Source organism: Meleagris gallopavo, chromosome 8 (genome assembly GCF_905368555.1).
Source record: "Meleagris gallopavo chromosome 8, MGAL_WU_HG_1.1, whole genome shotgun sequence".
Lineage (NCBI taxonomy): Eukaryota > Metazoa > Chordata > Aves > Galliformes > Phasianidae > Meleagris > Meleagris gallopavo.
Genome location: NC_139411.1, coordinates 11,912,289 through 11,927,860, shown reverse-complemented (window position 1 = coordinate 11,927,860; position 15,572 = coordinate 11,912,289). Strand labels below are relative to the sequence as shown.

Below are 15,572 nucleotides of genomic sequence, written 5' to 3'. Positions count from 1 at the left end.
AATCCACTTCCATTTTTCTTAGCAGTAGCTGACTTCATATCCCTGCCTCGGTATGGTGATGATAGGAGGAGACAGGACAGCTCAAGCTGATACTTTGGGACTGGAGAAGGAGAGGCCACAGTAGTTTGTCCAAGGAGTTGTAATCTGTAGCCCTGTAGCCTCTTAAAACAAACAAGCAAACAAAAAAAACCCTAATATTTCTTTCTTTTTTTTTTTTTCCACTTAGGAAATACCATTGTGCTGAGAAGGAAAACAACACCCTGCTCCTTCCCCCTGGCTCCTCCTACCCTCCTCCCTGCTGAATTAGAAGCTCCGGGAATGTTCTAATTGGCGGCGGCCTCTTCAAAAGGTAAGAGGTAATATGTTCTCTGAGGTGCTTTGCTTGCTTGTCTCTTGTTGGAAAAAAGGGTGATGTTAGAAGCTTGTCTGTGTAGAGCTGAGACAAGTTTCTTGTTTAACACAGGTTGCCCTACTGCTGTCTTTAACAGTCTGATGCAAAAAGGAGCTTTCTGTGCTTATTGCTCCATTTCTGGGTGCAGGATACAGTCCCTCTGCAAAAACTGGAAGAGGAGATGGATTTTAAATGCTTGCAGGGAAATTATAAATAATGTAACTGTTGTATTGCTGACAGCTTGAATCTTTTTCTCACTGCCAGCTTAGATGAGAAGACAGTGAGATAGGTTGAGAGAAACCAACTTGAACAATGTTTCATAAAGTTTTCCTTCTATTACATTTTTTAACCCATCTTGTTTGAGGTTTTCATTGGTTTCATGGCTGTTTGTACCACTGGTGGATAAGATAGGAACCAGCTGGAACAGCAGCTCCATATCAGAATGGTGTGTTTTGTGAAGAGTTAGAGGCAGTCTGCAATTCCTCACCTGTCCACGCTTTAAATTTTGGGCGAAGTGCGAAATGTGGTGGGTGAGAGTTCAAATCCAGCATCTTCTTTGTTGTATTTCCTAAGCAATTAAACGTTGTAGTTACATCTGATAGTGTGATCCAAACGTAATCCTTATTGTTCCTTCCACAGAGTTTGTCAGGATAAACAAAAGAGAAAAACTTAGTAGTTCCATGATTCATAGGACAGAATGAGGTGCTTGAGCAGTCTGAAGTATGTTGCTGGACAAACTGCATGTATGCTTTGATAGCAGACCTTGGTGTTTAGGTTGTTAGCTGCTCGGGAACTGAAAGTAGTGCTTCAAAGAGACAACAGGAAGTAAGCTCTTGTATTAGAGGCAAATTTTTCTTGTAGTGGAGGCAGTGTCTCCTGTTTAGACCTCCTCTGGTGCAGTTCAGCATAATACCTTAGCATAGCACTGAGAGGGGGCTTCTGCTAACTTGTCTAGTTTGGGAGTATGGGAGGCCAATGCATGATGGCATGATATATGTTGTTCTTGCAGATTTGCTCTGTGGTACTAAACTTTGTAAGGGGCTTTGGGAGACATTGCAATGCAATAATGTCTTAAATTGCACCAGTGAGACTTGTCAGAGTTCATTTGTCAGATGCCTCAGACTGACGAAGTACACTAACTTATAAAGGGTAAGCTGCAGACAGGTAATGTGCCTCGGGATGCTCTTTCTCATTCTCCATCTCATCCTTGATGGTGCTAAGCCAAACTAAGTCTTTATTGAATGGCCTCCACCAGCTGCCTGACTATCTTCTGCAATAAAGCTAATGACCTAATGGGCAAATGTTTCTTGGAGACCTTCAGCTGAAATGGAGACAAGGAGGAACATACAGACCAGCTAAAGGGTTCTCAAGGAGCTTTCAATTTCCCCAGGGCCCTGTCTATGTAATTACCTGTCTATTGCTTTGTCTCCTATCTTTTAATGCAGGAGGAGTGTCAGACTCCAGGCTGCTAATCTTTGTTACTATGGAAAGGCTGTTTACACTCCTCTTCTTTCATTTTAGAAATGGCAATTGCTGGTCCTCAGCTGGTTCCCTGAATTTAACTTAAAAACGGCTGATAGCTTTTCTCCTTGGTGCCAGACTAAATAATGCAGCCAACTGTGCTGTCACAGGCAAGCATTGCCTCTGCTGCTGTGGTGTGATGTGAGGAGGAGCCCACAGAAGCTGCCTGGTGGCTTTTGAACCCATTTTCTCCCAGACAAGTGAAGGATTCTGTAAAACTCTTTTGAAATGCACAATCTTGGGGCACACTGAGACGTGGGAGCCTTGGCTGAGCTGCAGGTGTGAAGGAGAGCTGTTGTTAAGATTTATAACTCCAGCTGAGTTTTTGTACAGTTACTGAATGCCTTCAAAATCCCTGGGCTTGGGGAAGCAAAGACTCTGCAAGCTGCTTTGTGGGACCATGGACATCAGCTGCTGCTACTGCCTTCCACCCAGTACACATCTCACACAGCGCTTTGCAGCGGAGGCACTCTGTTCAATTTGTGGGCTTCTCTGCTGCCACCCATCTTTGGCTGGAGATAGCTGTCTTTCCCTCTCACACTGCACTGGAAATCTAGAGGGGAGTCCTCACTTGCTGCTCCCGGCACACAGTTCCTGAGTACACTGTCAGACTGCCCCTGCTCTCTTTACTATGACAGCAAGGTGATGGAGGCCATCCCTGTGTAGCACAGTGTCTGTCCCCTATGGGGCTGCTGTAGGAGCTTGCGCCCAGGAAAAGTATGCTGTTTAGCCCTTTTGCAGTACCTTTGTCAAATGTGCTTTGCTGTCTGCAAACGTGTGGTGTTTAAGCAATGGAGTCTGCATTATCAAATACCGTATGCAGTCTGTATTCCTTGGGGTGAAAGGCTTGGGGAAGAAAGGCTGCTGTGATGGCGACAGTGGAGAACCCAAGCAAAAGGAAATTGTTGCCTGTGTGTCACATCAGAGCAGAGACAGGAAAGGTGGGGACAGGGAGGCTCCTGCCCTGATCCAAGTGTGGAATGGGAGCAGAAGAGAGGGCAGGGACAGGGCAGCAGTGGATCAAGTTGGCTGGTGGCCCACAGATTGCTGTGTCATTTGCTGCACTTAATGCTGGACTTCCCTCCTGTCTTTAACTAAATGTGTACAGAGATTGTTTTCAGGTTTTTGTTCCTTGAAAGAGCAACCATATCACACTTCAGATGGTTTCAGAAATTGTGTGCTGATTTTGAAAGAACTTGTGCCCTCATTATTCTGCCCTCTCATTTGTATCAAGCCATCTCCAAGGGAAAGATGACACTGCTGCCAGCTAGCATTTCAGGTGGCCAGGGTGGCTGTTAGCAGCGTGCCTCTAACAACTCACCCGCCTGTGGGAAACTTACCCTCTTTGTTTGTATTTCTCTTTTCATATATAAATCGAGGTCATAACTCCTGAGCCTTTGTCGAGCATTTCAACGAGGTATTTGTTTCAGATCTTCCCCCCCCTTTTTTTGTTTTTCCCCCAAAGTCCTTTGAGAAGTTTTGAGTTAGGATCTCTCATTCAGTCAGATGCAAGGCAGGTCAGTGGGAAGCTGCATGTTGTAGAGAAATTTTGTCTAGGAAAGCCCATGCCGATTTGAACTGAGTAAACTTGTACTGGGGAAGTGCTTTGTAACATGTGGTCTGAAATGTCTGGGTCTGGTGCTGATAGCCTTGAAAGCCAGATGAACCACATCAGTGACTCCTAGTCAGTTGGTGCGCCGTGTGTGATACAAACCAGACTTCCCCTTGGTGCCTTCTCGCATGCAGGGCTGTCTGGTTGGACCAGGTTTGTGTTGAGGTTATCAACTGTAGAATATAAGCATGCTTGTTTCTTGAAAGAGACATAGTTTTTCAGTACTTTTGGTAGTGTTTTAGCTATAGTTTCTCTTGATGGAGCAGGAAGTGAGACCCTGTGTCTTAAGATGACTCAGGCATTTTGCTCTCCCCCTCTTTTTCTCCCCTTACCCCTCCTCAAGCCAGGAATCTGCTATGATTTTAGGCCTAATGATCTTTCCATTCTCTCCATGAGCACTTCTGCAAAAGAAAGGATGTGCTTTTATGGAAGAGAGGGGGGGAAAAGGGAAGGTTTTCTTCAGCTTCTCAGGAACTTTTGGATATCTACAAAATAAATTGAATAGAGACAAAAATGAGGCATATGAAGAAAAACAGTGTTGCCAGCAAAATGAGCAGCTCTCTAATTTCAATCTTCGAGCTTTTGGCTAAAGAAGAGTAACATAAGCTTTTTTGCTGCTAGAAATTGAGAATTTGGCGGTAGTATGCAACTGTAAAATCTGTAGGCGTACAGTGTAGCAGAAGCTGTCTTTATTCCTATACTGCACATGGTGTTTGGCTTGGGAGAAAGTTTTTTGCTCTCTAAGAAAGTTGAGGATCTGGATGGGACTGACTACCATTTGTGCATCATCACACTAAGCTGTGTTTTATTCAGGAAAGGCTAATTAATTGTATGGACTGTTTTCCCCCTCAACATTTACCTAGCTCTTTCTTTTTTTCCAAAGCCTGTGGTCAGAGCAGTGAGAAGAAGTTATTAATCCTCACACTTCAGCAGGGAAATTGAGCGTTGGATGAGTTTTGGTACCTATCCTCTCTTAATTCTTTATAAGAGCATTTGCGGTATGCTTGAAGTGTACTGGGGAGTGACAATTCAAACAGCCCAATAAGATATTGTTGGTAGAGGGAGAATGAAGAATCACAGGAAGAGGATGGAAGTATGCAAGTGGTTCACCAGTGTCACATTAATAGAATCCTCAAATCAAGTGTTCATTCACTTTAACCAGAGGTTAATTAATCAGAGTAAGTAGATAAAATGATAAGCTGCTTTTAATGAAGTGAAGCAGCTTTATTAGCAGTAAGCAAAATGCAGAATATTTGGTCTCTGGCACTTGTGGTTTGGATGGGGACTGTGGTTTGCCACCAGCTGTTGGAATGCAATAGCCTTTTCTTGCTGCACTCTGTAGGCTGTGCTATGTCTGTAATTCTGTGGCCGATTCAGAATGCAGGACACAATCAGATTAGAAGCAGGTATAAAATCAGGAATGTTTCTTATGGATTTTATTGTGTGCTAGTTCAGTATTTACCTACTGTCATACTTTTCTTGCAGACAGCAGACTTTACACAAGCACAGCAAGGAAGTAAAACCTGTGTGTGGCTTTAGGAGAGTGGTCCTTCTAGAATGGAAGCAAGATGATCCTGCCTGGGAACTGCTAGCTTAGCCCCATAGCTGTCAGCAGCTGTCTGCCAACCTGCAGCTTGCAGACAGAAATGCTCCAGGGAGGTGCTACCTGTGTCTTTCATTCAGGTGGAGGGCTGAGGCCTACCTGTCACTGGCTGTTAAGCTAAAGCAAACTTGCTTATGCTTGTTCAAACGATCTTCTGTCCTCAGTGGTGCCTCTGTGCTGCTGCTGTGTTCCCCAGTGTCTCTCTTGGAAAGCTGTAGGAGCTGTCGATGTGCTGTGATGTGTGTGGCAGTGCAGGGCTGTAACTGCAAATACCCATGGAGCTGTAGACTAAGTGGATGATAAAAGGAATGCACATTCATGAGGAGGCAAATCTCTGGAATGCTGAAGTCAGTGGTGGGCTAAGTTAAATCAGCTCGAATATCCACACTTCAGCTTGAAATTAACTTATGACTGCATATGAAGATCATTTTTAAAATAAAACTCTAAATAGTATTTTGTTCACAGAATCACCTCAGAGGCAAACCCCTTACAAATTTGTCACATGGTAAGGTTACTGCTTTTGTTTGAACTGAAGGAGTTTTGCTGGTAGGCTTAATGTGACTTGATGATAGGATGCTGGCAAGTAAATCACGCACTGCCTTGCAGTCCTCCTCCCCAAGCCCATCTGTAACAGAACCCACTTCCCACTGCCACTTGAGTGCCAGTGCCTTCACCTCAAAAGGAGCTGACGGTTCCCTGATTCAGCAGTGTAAGACGTCTCGTGTGATTAAGTGAAATGAGAGTGCTGCTGTAGAGAGAACCTCTCAAAAAACTTCTGAGAGTAGTATGTGGAAGAGCTGCTGAGATTCTTGAAAGTGCGCTGGCAATTTTTGCCTTTACCTTGAAATTAACTGGATATGAATTTGTGAAGGAAAAGCTGCTGTTCAGGTGAAGTTGTGATCACCGACTCCAGGAGCTGGCTTTTGCTTCTTGTCCTCTTTAGGAACACGGTGTGCTATTCTATTTGTGCAACTCCAGTGCAACTCTGTTGTCTACACTATGCATTGAATCCCTGTTAAGCTTTCTGTTTGAATTTTTCTTTCTAACAACTTGTTTGTTGCCAGTCTCAGTTTCAGAAGTACAACTTCAGGGTATGTGAAAAGGAGTGAAAAATCATGGCCTTTGCCTTTATACTGAAAAGATGAGGTTAATCTAGCACCTTCTGAAAACCTTGTAAATATTTGACTGGCTATTTGGCTCAACTGCTCAACTGGTTAATGCCTAACGTGAGCATTCCTTAAAGTGCATGGTGTAGGTCTTGGGCTGAGGCTCACAGTGTGTGCAGCAGTTCCATGTGAAGATGTCTCTCCTCCAGCACCACCGCCCCCAGATGTGCATGCTGGATGAGAGCTGTGCTGGCTCCAGGCAAAGCAGCTGAGCATGCTTCAGTGGTGGTGACTTTGGTCTGAGCTGTCCCAGCTGACTTTCTCTGCCCTGATGCTTTTGCTGGTCCAGCACCAGTGTGGTAATTAGTCCAATTAATCCTTGACTTCTAAATGATGGTGAGCATCTGAGGCTCTAATATTCTACTGCTACCTGTGAATATGGAAGACTACTTTTGTGCGTATGTAGAAATGGGACTAGATTGTGATTGGTCACTGAGGAGTAGCCTAGAGGTCAGTGACAAGTCTGGAATGAAGCATGTTAGAAATGTAAGAAATTGTAGCTTCTGGTACCTGTCATAGCCTGCTTTTAAAATATCCCCTTCTTGCATTGTATTCCTGCAGTTTTCTGAATGAAACATTTTCTAGCACTGGAAAGTCAGCGTACAGACCAGGTAGAAGACTGTTTGCAGCTTTATGAACAAGATGAATGAAGGTTTCATTCTTAGTTTTAAGAGAACTAATCAGTGCAAGACAGCTTTTGCTTTTCTGATGTGAAGATTGCTCACTCATAACATCATACTGCTTCAACCCTTTCAAGTGATAGGAGCCTTAAATATCACTGCAAACGGGAGAACATACTTTCAAAGAACTTCAGTACCCAGAAAGACCTGAAGCATTTAAAATAAGAACCATCAGTAGTTAGTTAAAAAAAGGTATAGGTGAAATGTCTGTACCAACTGGTAATTGTACCCAATACAGCTGTCAGATGAGGATCCCAGCTATCTGTTTGTCTGATTTAGAGACAAGCACAGGATAGTCAAGTAGCTGCCAAAAGTCACTACCCCACCTACTGCTCCATTAGATGTAAATTAGCAAGGCCACAATGACTGGAAAATTAACTGGTTACATGGCATTAAATTCCAACCCTTTCCATAACTGCATTTATTTACTTATTAAAAAAAAAAATCTGTTTGTTAATTTCTGGTAATAGCTTAATAGTCTTAGACTACCCAATCTGGAAAGCTATGCAGGCTTTAAAAATACAACTACAGCCAATTTCCAGAGGAACTGCCTGCCTGCATTGGCATTGGTGAACTGAGGACGGAAACAAACAAAGAACAAAAAAAAAAAAACAATAGCTGAGGAACAAAGCATGCTGCTGTCTCCAGATCGCATACAGAGGATGATAAATGTATCTGAAGATGTAACTGAGAGTGGTGCTATCTGGTTGTGTGACATTGTGCTGTCTCTTGGTGACTGCTAGGTTTTTTTTGCTTTTGGAATTCCTGGGAGTCTGGACCTGACATGAGAAGATCATGTGCATCACTGGTTAGGACTCAAATTTAAAGTGGTGGTGGTTGCAGACAAGTCTCCAAAATCTTGATTTCAGAAGATTGAAAGCAGTTGCAAATAATGTTGGCAGGTTGCCGTTCTCTTTTATTTTCTAATTGTCAGCATCTGAAACAGGATATTTCCTTTCAGTTAGTCCTCGTGCACTTATCCACAGTTAATGGGGTGCACTACTTTATACTGATGTCAATAATTTGGTAGGAAGTATCTTTTAATTATCAGTAAAACTGTTTTGATTTAGTGTGATGTTTCCCTAATAACAGATTTCCAAGAAGTTAACCTTTGCCTATGATTAATATTTCAGATAAATTCATGACTAAGCAAGAGTACTGCACTAGTAGTGATGATGTTGAGATGGATTTGGTGGTTCATGCTGATTTTTGAAACAATTCCTCATATACCATGTAGAGTGATATTTTATGTACTGATTCATTACTTCATATGCTTATTTATGGAGTTAAGAGTTGTCTATCTTATAGAAGAAGCTTTTGTTCTAGACGATTCTTGATTATTTAAGATGAATTTCGAGAATATAATTTTCTTCACTTGACAAAAGTCTCAGGAGAAAATGGGCAATCAAAGAGGTGCTTGTGCTGGGAAATGTGGATCCTACTTGACACCCATGAAGGAGGTTTGCCTTCTCTCTGTTGGACTCCGTAGGGAAGGCTTGGGTACATTTGACTCCTGTGATCCAAACAAGCCGCAGAGGAAGACACTGCAGACACTAAGAGAAAAATGGCATGTCATAGATACGATGTGAGCTGCAATTGGAGCACCTCAATTTAATTCCTACATCCTGTGATATGCTAGTGGGCTGTCATGTCTATGGGCGCCAACTGACTTACATAGGTATGTGTCCTATTATAACATGACAGCACTGGGAAAGAACATCAGTCCTTGCAATCTGTTATCAGATGGGGGAATTAGATGCAGGCAGCGGCTCTGCTGAAGGACTGCTGCTTTCTGTGAGCTCAGCGAAGTCTAGTACTTGCTTCCTGAAAGTGTTTGACAAATGCAATTGTGAAACGAAAATCTGTTGGGCCACTACAAATGTCAGCCCTGTATTTCTAGCTGAACACATGGATGCACAGAAAAGCAAAGTTATTTCCCTGCAGTCCCCCATCAAGCAAATGATATAGCTGGGAACAGAACTGAGATATCTTGGTGTCCATTCCCCTGTTACAATGACTAAATAGTGCTTTCTTCACTGTAAACATGAATTGAGCCAAATGGCATGTACAACTAGCTTTTCTTTTTTTCCAGAAAAGCTAACAGGGGAGATGGAAGGATGAGGGGAAAAGAGCAATGATGGGGGAAGGGGAAGTCATTCAGGGACAACTGTACCTGCTGGGCGCACAATTTAATAAAAAGCAAGGAGTGGAGGAAGCAGCCCATGTTCCAGATGCATTGTTATCTGCAGAGTCTCCTATCTGGAGCTGCTGCAAAAGATTTAATGCAAATCTGAGACCTCTGCCATTGTGTGAGATAGATTAGGGCTCATTTGCATTCTTTCTCCTATAATAATTACATAGCAAGGAGTGCTTGTTACCATTAGCTTCTTTCTGTTTGCCTGTGATAACACCATCAACCACCTCTTCTCCATGGATCGTGGACACTGAGGAAAGGCGATGGACCAAAAAAAAAAAAAAAATTCTGTTGGAGAGGGTCATAGAAAAATGTGAATGCTGAAAAATTAAAATACAGATAATTGTAGCAAAAAAAACCCCATCAAATACAGCTGGAGAAGCACTGAGCTGAAAAGTAAAAGCAGTATCAATCCATGATATCAATGAGGTGGATGGTTTCAGATAGCTGTTTGGTACAGCCAGCGCATGATTTTAATTGAGCTTTATCTGTGGTGCTTCAGTAGTTCTGTCCTGGTTTTGGTATGGGCTCAGATTCTTTTCCAGTTAGCACAGTTGCAGATCAGTGTTATCAAGACAGACGTTAATGGTCTCTGAGTGTGATGTATCAGAAATTGAGGTTGAATTCAGCAAACAGTGCAACTGAGGGTCCTGAAACTCTAGTGAGGCAGTTTCCAGGACTTAAAAATAAAAGCAGTATTTGTTTGTTTGTTTTCCTGCTGTGTTTGTTTACTTAAGTGTAAGTTGACTTTAAGGAGTTAAATAAAAGAAGAAATGTGACTAACTTGGAAGGCTGAGGGTGCTAAAATGAGCGATTCCCTCTGCATGCACAGCAAGAATACCCAATGCTGGCACCAAGCAGTTTCTGTGCTGGCTGTTCACTCTTCCTGTTGTGTTTTTGGTTTTGTTTTTTTTTTTTTTTTGAGGGCCTCATGTATGTGAGTATGGTTGGCATACGTCTGTGTTTTCCAGGATCTACCCTGTGCTGTTGGATTTACATTTCACAAATGTTCCTTTTTGTTTCTTTTCCCCTCTGATTCATGATAGGAAGACTTTGTTTTTAAGTGAGGAAACAAGGGATATTTTTATTTCTCTGTGAAATTCTAACCAGTTGAAATACTAAGATAGGAAGGCCCATTACCTTATAGGCAGTTGTGCTGCCTGTCCTCTGGCAGTGGGCTCTGCAGGACTGCAGACTGCACTGGATAATAAAAGGATTATATTCAAGGGTGAGCAGGGCTGACATTTGGTATGTAACAGGACCTTTCCCAAGTAGCAATAGGCTGCAAATGGAGGGACAGATCTGCAAGTGAGTAGCCAGCCTGCTCTTCTGTGAAATCTCTTCTGCCTGCTTGTTTCTTATTTATTTGAGGATTTTCTTTAACAGTGGTAGCAAAAGGAAGCGGTGCTTAAAAAAAGTCAAGATATTTGAACAGGGCAAAGCTGTATCTTCCATGATATCACTAAATGCTTGGTGTTAACCAGAAGTCATATCACTACAAACGAGCAGAGGAAATGACAGGGAACTACAAATGTTGACATATTTCCTAAGTCTGGCTTTTTTCTCTCTTTTTTTGCTCACTATGATAATGATAAAGATCATAAACACATGACACAAACATAATGGTACACAAACATAATGGAAAATGAAGTTTAAAAAAAGCTTAAACACACTTTTCTTAAAGAAAATAGGTGCATGCAATTCAAAATGCAAGCTGGAGAATACTAATACATTTTATTTAGAAGAAGCAGTTCAAATGTTCTGTTCATTGTCATGACTTTTTCTAGGAGGAAGAAATGCATTTTGGTGCGTGGCCAGTTCATATAATTCATGTGAAGTTGTGCCATTAATGCATAGGAATAAAACTGCAGTTGACATAATTGGAAAGGTGCAATGTTTCCCTCTCTCTAACAAACCACTGGAAGCTTTGAACTGCTATCACAGAACAACAACAAAAAAAAAAACTTGTGTACGTCCTAGTGTGAGGTAGAACATAGCAACACATCTTCTCATGTGAATGACTCGAGAGAATAACAATTAGAGAACAACATCTGACTGCTTGAAAGATCCCACAGTGCAGTCTGTAAAATTGTATGATTATATATGTTGAATTTGAAACTATTAACAATCGTTTTAAAGATGTCATAACTTCTTATGAGACTTGCATTATTTATATTAATTATCTTCATATGGTCCTCTCATTCCTTAAGCAGTTTTAATAATTAATTTAGTACTGCCACCACACATTGTCAATCCTTTATTTTGATTCTTTAGTGTTGCATTCCAAGTCATTTATATTCAAAGCAGTAATCTTTTTTCCTTTTAACCTACTGTATGTGTGGTTACATGAGTGGTATGGACTCCTTTTCATCTGGGAGGATGGAATTAGTTTCAAATGTCTTGCCTTCCTTACAGTTGAACTTAGACTTTGGAGTCCTTTGTTAAAGATCTCTATGACATCACATGAACAGATATGGTTTTATTAGAGAAAATGTCACCCTATTCAGCTTGCTCTCTCAGCAAGAGAGGTGTTGAAAGCTTTTGCCCTGCTTGAGCTTGGTGTGCCCATGTTGGCACTGCTCGCCCTGGCACGGAGGTGCCTGAGCTGGTCTAGGTTGTTTCTCAGTGACTCTGCATTTGAATGTAGCTTTAAGGTTACTTCAACATCGTGTCCTTTACTGCTTAAAAGAAGTTCAAATATCCACTTGGATGATGATGGATATTTATGCATAGATTCCAACTTGGTAACATACTCTATCTGAGATGAGCACATTTTCAAAAGAATAATCAAATAAATAAGTAGGGAGGCTTATGTATGCTGTACTTTGTATTAACAAAGCAACAAATAAACCCGCAGACTTGCAGTATGTTAAGCTCTCTATCACAGAACTGCATCAAAAGAACGGTTGTTTGTTCTTTGGTATCTTTGGGTGGCTCTGGCAACCCGTCAGGCAGCCCTTCCTGTTGTAATGCAGACCAGATGTGAACCATTTTGTAGAACATGCCAGAGAAGTTCCTTTCCTAAACCTCTGGTAGCAAGGCCATGCAGATTTTAGCTGCTCTTTCATGTCTCACCGTGTTCCATCCCTCTGCCTATGTTAAGCTTAATGCCAGGAGGGCACCAGCTGAAAAACTTCTAACAAGGTCTCACAAACTCCATGTGGTAAGGCAGAATGATTGTTTTCCCAAATATTGAAACAAAACATGGAGAACATAGATAACCCCCAAAAGCAGACTTAGACACGTGATCATCAAGTCATGTGGATATCTGAACTTATATAAGCATAACTTACAACCCACACAGCTTAGTAGACAGGACTTATTTTCTGCTGTCTTTCTATCGAAATGGCAATTTATATAACATGTGAGTTAAAGGAATTTATGAAGCAGCATTCCAGGTTTATTTTAACTCTCTTGTTTCTGCAGCCTCTGTCTTTCCATCTTCAGACTGAGTTTTCATTGCGGTTAGCAGAGCAGCAACTTGGAGTGTGGAAAAATGTTCTGTGAGAAGGGTGAACTTGGAAGCATTGCAGAAAGCTATTTTAACGTTTATTGTTAAACTGTTCACAAAATATTCCTTTAGGCTGAGTCTATCCTAACACTGATGGCAATAATCTGCAAAGCAAATGAAGAAGGCAAGATCGGGTGTTTGCACCCTGCTACTCAGTGCTGCCCAAAGCAGCACTAACAGCTGCGCCCACATGTGGAGCAAAGCCCAGGGCAGCTGGTTTTACTGAAATAAAATGCAGAAGCCCACTTTCTCGGTGGAGCACAGTGCAGATATACCCAAAGCCTGCAAACATGAATCTTTTCATGTCGTTTTGTGAACTTGGGTTTGTTTTTCCATGTGTGTACAGCTTTGTTAGTCAAAGCCATTGTACAGCCGCAGTGCACATAGGTATAGGTGCTTAGGGTTCCCCACACATTGGAGCCAGGCACCATGGGATGCCTGTGTGCATTCTGGGGTGTTACGGCAAGCTCTGTCCTCTTGGCACAAACTACAAGAGCAGTTTGCTTTCTCCTGCTTAGACTGAAGGGTTTGTGTCCCGTGCTTGTGACTGGAACATGGCTTTGGTCAAAGACTGCAATTGGAAGCTGTGATGTTGTGTGTGTTACAGCTCAGCCCAATAAATCCCACTGCCTCCCCTTGTCGAGCAGAGCAGGCACCATTATAAGCTAGGCAGTTTGCAGGGAATGAGGAAGCTGAGTGCAAGCCTGCAAGCACAGCTTGTGTACATATTTGTTGAAAGCTAATTGGCAATGCAGTTGCCTTTCAGAGTTGTTCTTTCACCTATCAGTAGAGCACAACTCTGGTACTTAATGTACTGTAGATTACGTAAACACTACCCTGAAATATTTGTACAGGCAATTAACTCTTGTTTTTACACTCCTTGGAGTTACAAATGGAATCCTGCTGCAGAGCTTGGAGTACTTGAATTCTGAGCTGTATTTCATAATTATATTAGATAGTGCTTTCATCCAATTGGCCAGAATTAAGATGAGAAAAGTAGGGGGTTGGTTGTTCTGAGAGGAGCTGGCAATCTCTGAAGTTCAGTATCCAAGAAACACTGACATAGTTTGTACCACGTTGTTGAGGAAAACTGATAGTCCCAAGAATGTTATCTGGAGCAAACGTGCCTGCCTCCTGTTGGGATCTTATATTTGAAGACTGCAAATGCTTGTGGAAGTAATGTTGGTCTGTATTTTGTGGGACATGACATGGTCACTGGTGAAGTGGTACAAGACATGAACGCAGCATGAGATTCTGTTACCAGGATGATGTGCTGGCCTCCAGCTGGCCTGGTGATGGCCCCTTGGAAGATGCTTATGTAGACACACTTATTTTTACTCCCTCCTGCTCTTAAGTTTTATCTTACAGACATTTTGTCCCTGATGAAATGGAGTGAGAACTCTACAATTTGTACTGAACATTAAATCTAGGAAAACGCAACAAGTCTTAAAGCCAGACCTCCATCTTCTGGAGTTTATTCACAAGCACTTGACCTAATATGACCATAGACTTGAATGAAATGTTAATAGAGTTTATTGCAGTTCCTTGCAAGACTTGCTACCGTGATAATAAAATAGTATTTGTAACATTGATGGCTGTAGCACACCAGTGCTCACCAGAAGTATGGTTAATGTGCTCCCCGAAGGTGTGGTGAGGGACTACTTCAATTAGTTCAACAGTACTTTATATATAATCAAACAGGCTAAAGGAGGTAGAAAATAAAACTAAATTAATCAAAACTCGTCTTGCTGTTTATATATAGAGGCGTGACAACTAGATTAGATTGCAGTTGATTAAAAAATCGTTCTTCAGGAAGAGTGAGAATGATACTTTGTAAGGCAGTGCAGAAGTGCTCGTGCTAGTGTCTACATGTATGTGGGATGCTTACTGATTTTTTTTTTGTGAGCAAAGAACAGCTGTAGATGGGGACTGTTGTTTTCATTATGGAGACAGCAGCCCACTTGCAAGTTTGGGTTTTGTTCTCCAAATGGTCCAAACAATTATTCCTGTATTCAGATAACTTTGTTTTCTACTGTTTTGTTTTTTTTTCTTTCACATAGGAACTGTGATAGCTTCTTTGCTTAGAAACATTTCATGACAGTTAGCTATGACCAGTCTTTCCTCAGTCTTTTGCAGATTTTACTCTTCCCCAGTTGTGTAGTAAAACATCTTGGACCTAGGGCATCACAGTTCTGCCTCTTTCTGCATACTTTCAATCACTCAAATATTATTAAGAGTTCTTTCAGCTTCATCCAATTTTTACATGCATGGAGTTACGTGTGTAAAGAGCAGGTTGTGAAAAACCTAGTTTCAGTTACAGCCTCTTGTTCTGTGGGGCAGAAACAAGCTAATGGTAACTATGGATGAAACCAAAAGAGTGATGGAGTTATTGTTGATTTTCAGTAGAATATGGAAATTTCTTTTGGATCCCTATGAAGTCTACTGTGTCTTCATTTAATTTTCTATAGATGTTTCCTGAAGCCAAAGACAGGAGCAGTAGAAATGCTCCTGTCCAGTTGTCGTTGTCTTGAAATTCTTCATGTAAAAAAAAAAAAAGGCACCCATCGGCATTCATGACATTTGTTGAGTGTTTCTGGAGACCAATGAGTGGATGTGAGCACATCAAGGTGGTGCGTGGTACATTCCAGCAGTGGTGACAGTAGGTCACCTCTGCTGGTGCATGTTTTTGAGTGTGGGATAAGGCCCTTGTTCATTGCTGGCAAAAATGCAGAGATAATGGTGGAGACTATATTGAATGATAGCGTTTTGAAGCTGGGAATTTGTTCTATCAAATACTGTTATTGTGCTCTTTGTTGTATTTTCCGTGGAAGTAAATACGAAACATTACTTTCAGAGTGACCTACTTAAATCACTTATCTTGAGAGAAAATGCTG

The 15,572-nt window shown here is 41.7% G+C and overlaps 1 protein-coding gene across 7 annotated transcripts in view; it reads left to right on the top strand.

Annotated features, from left to right (window-relative positions):
- Positions 1-15,572, top strand: part of ZMIZ1 (zinc finger MIZ-type containing 1) — a 325,056-nt gene that overhangs the window by 46,127 nt on the left and 263,357 nt on the right. For all 7 annotated transcript variants that reach the window (XM_085229551.1, XM_085229553.1, XM_085229554.1 and 4 more), the window contains one exon: positions 227-349. The gene's annotated coding sequence lies outside the window, so the exon portion shown is untranslated. Of the gene's footprint in view, positions 1-226; positions 350-15,572 lie in introns of those variants that run through there.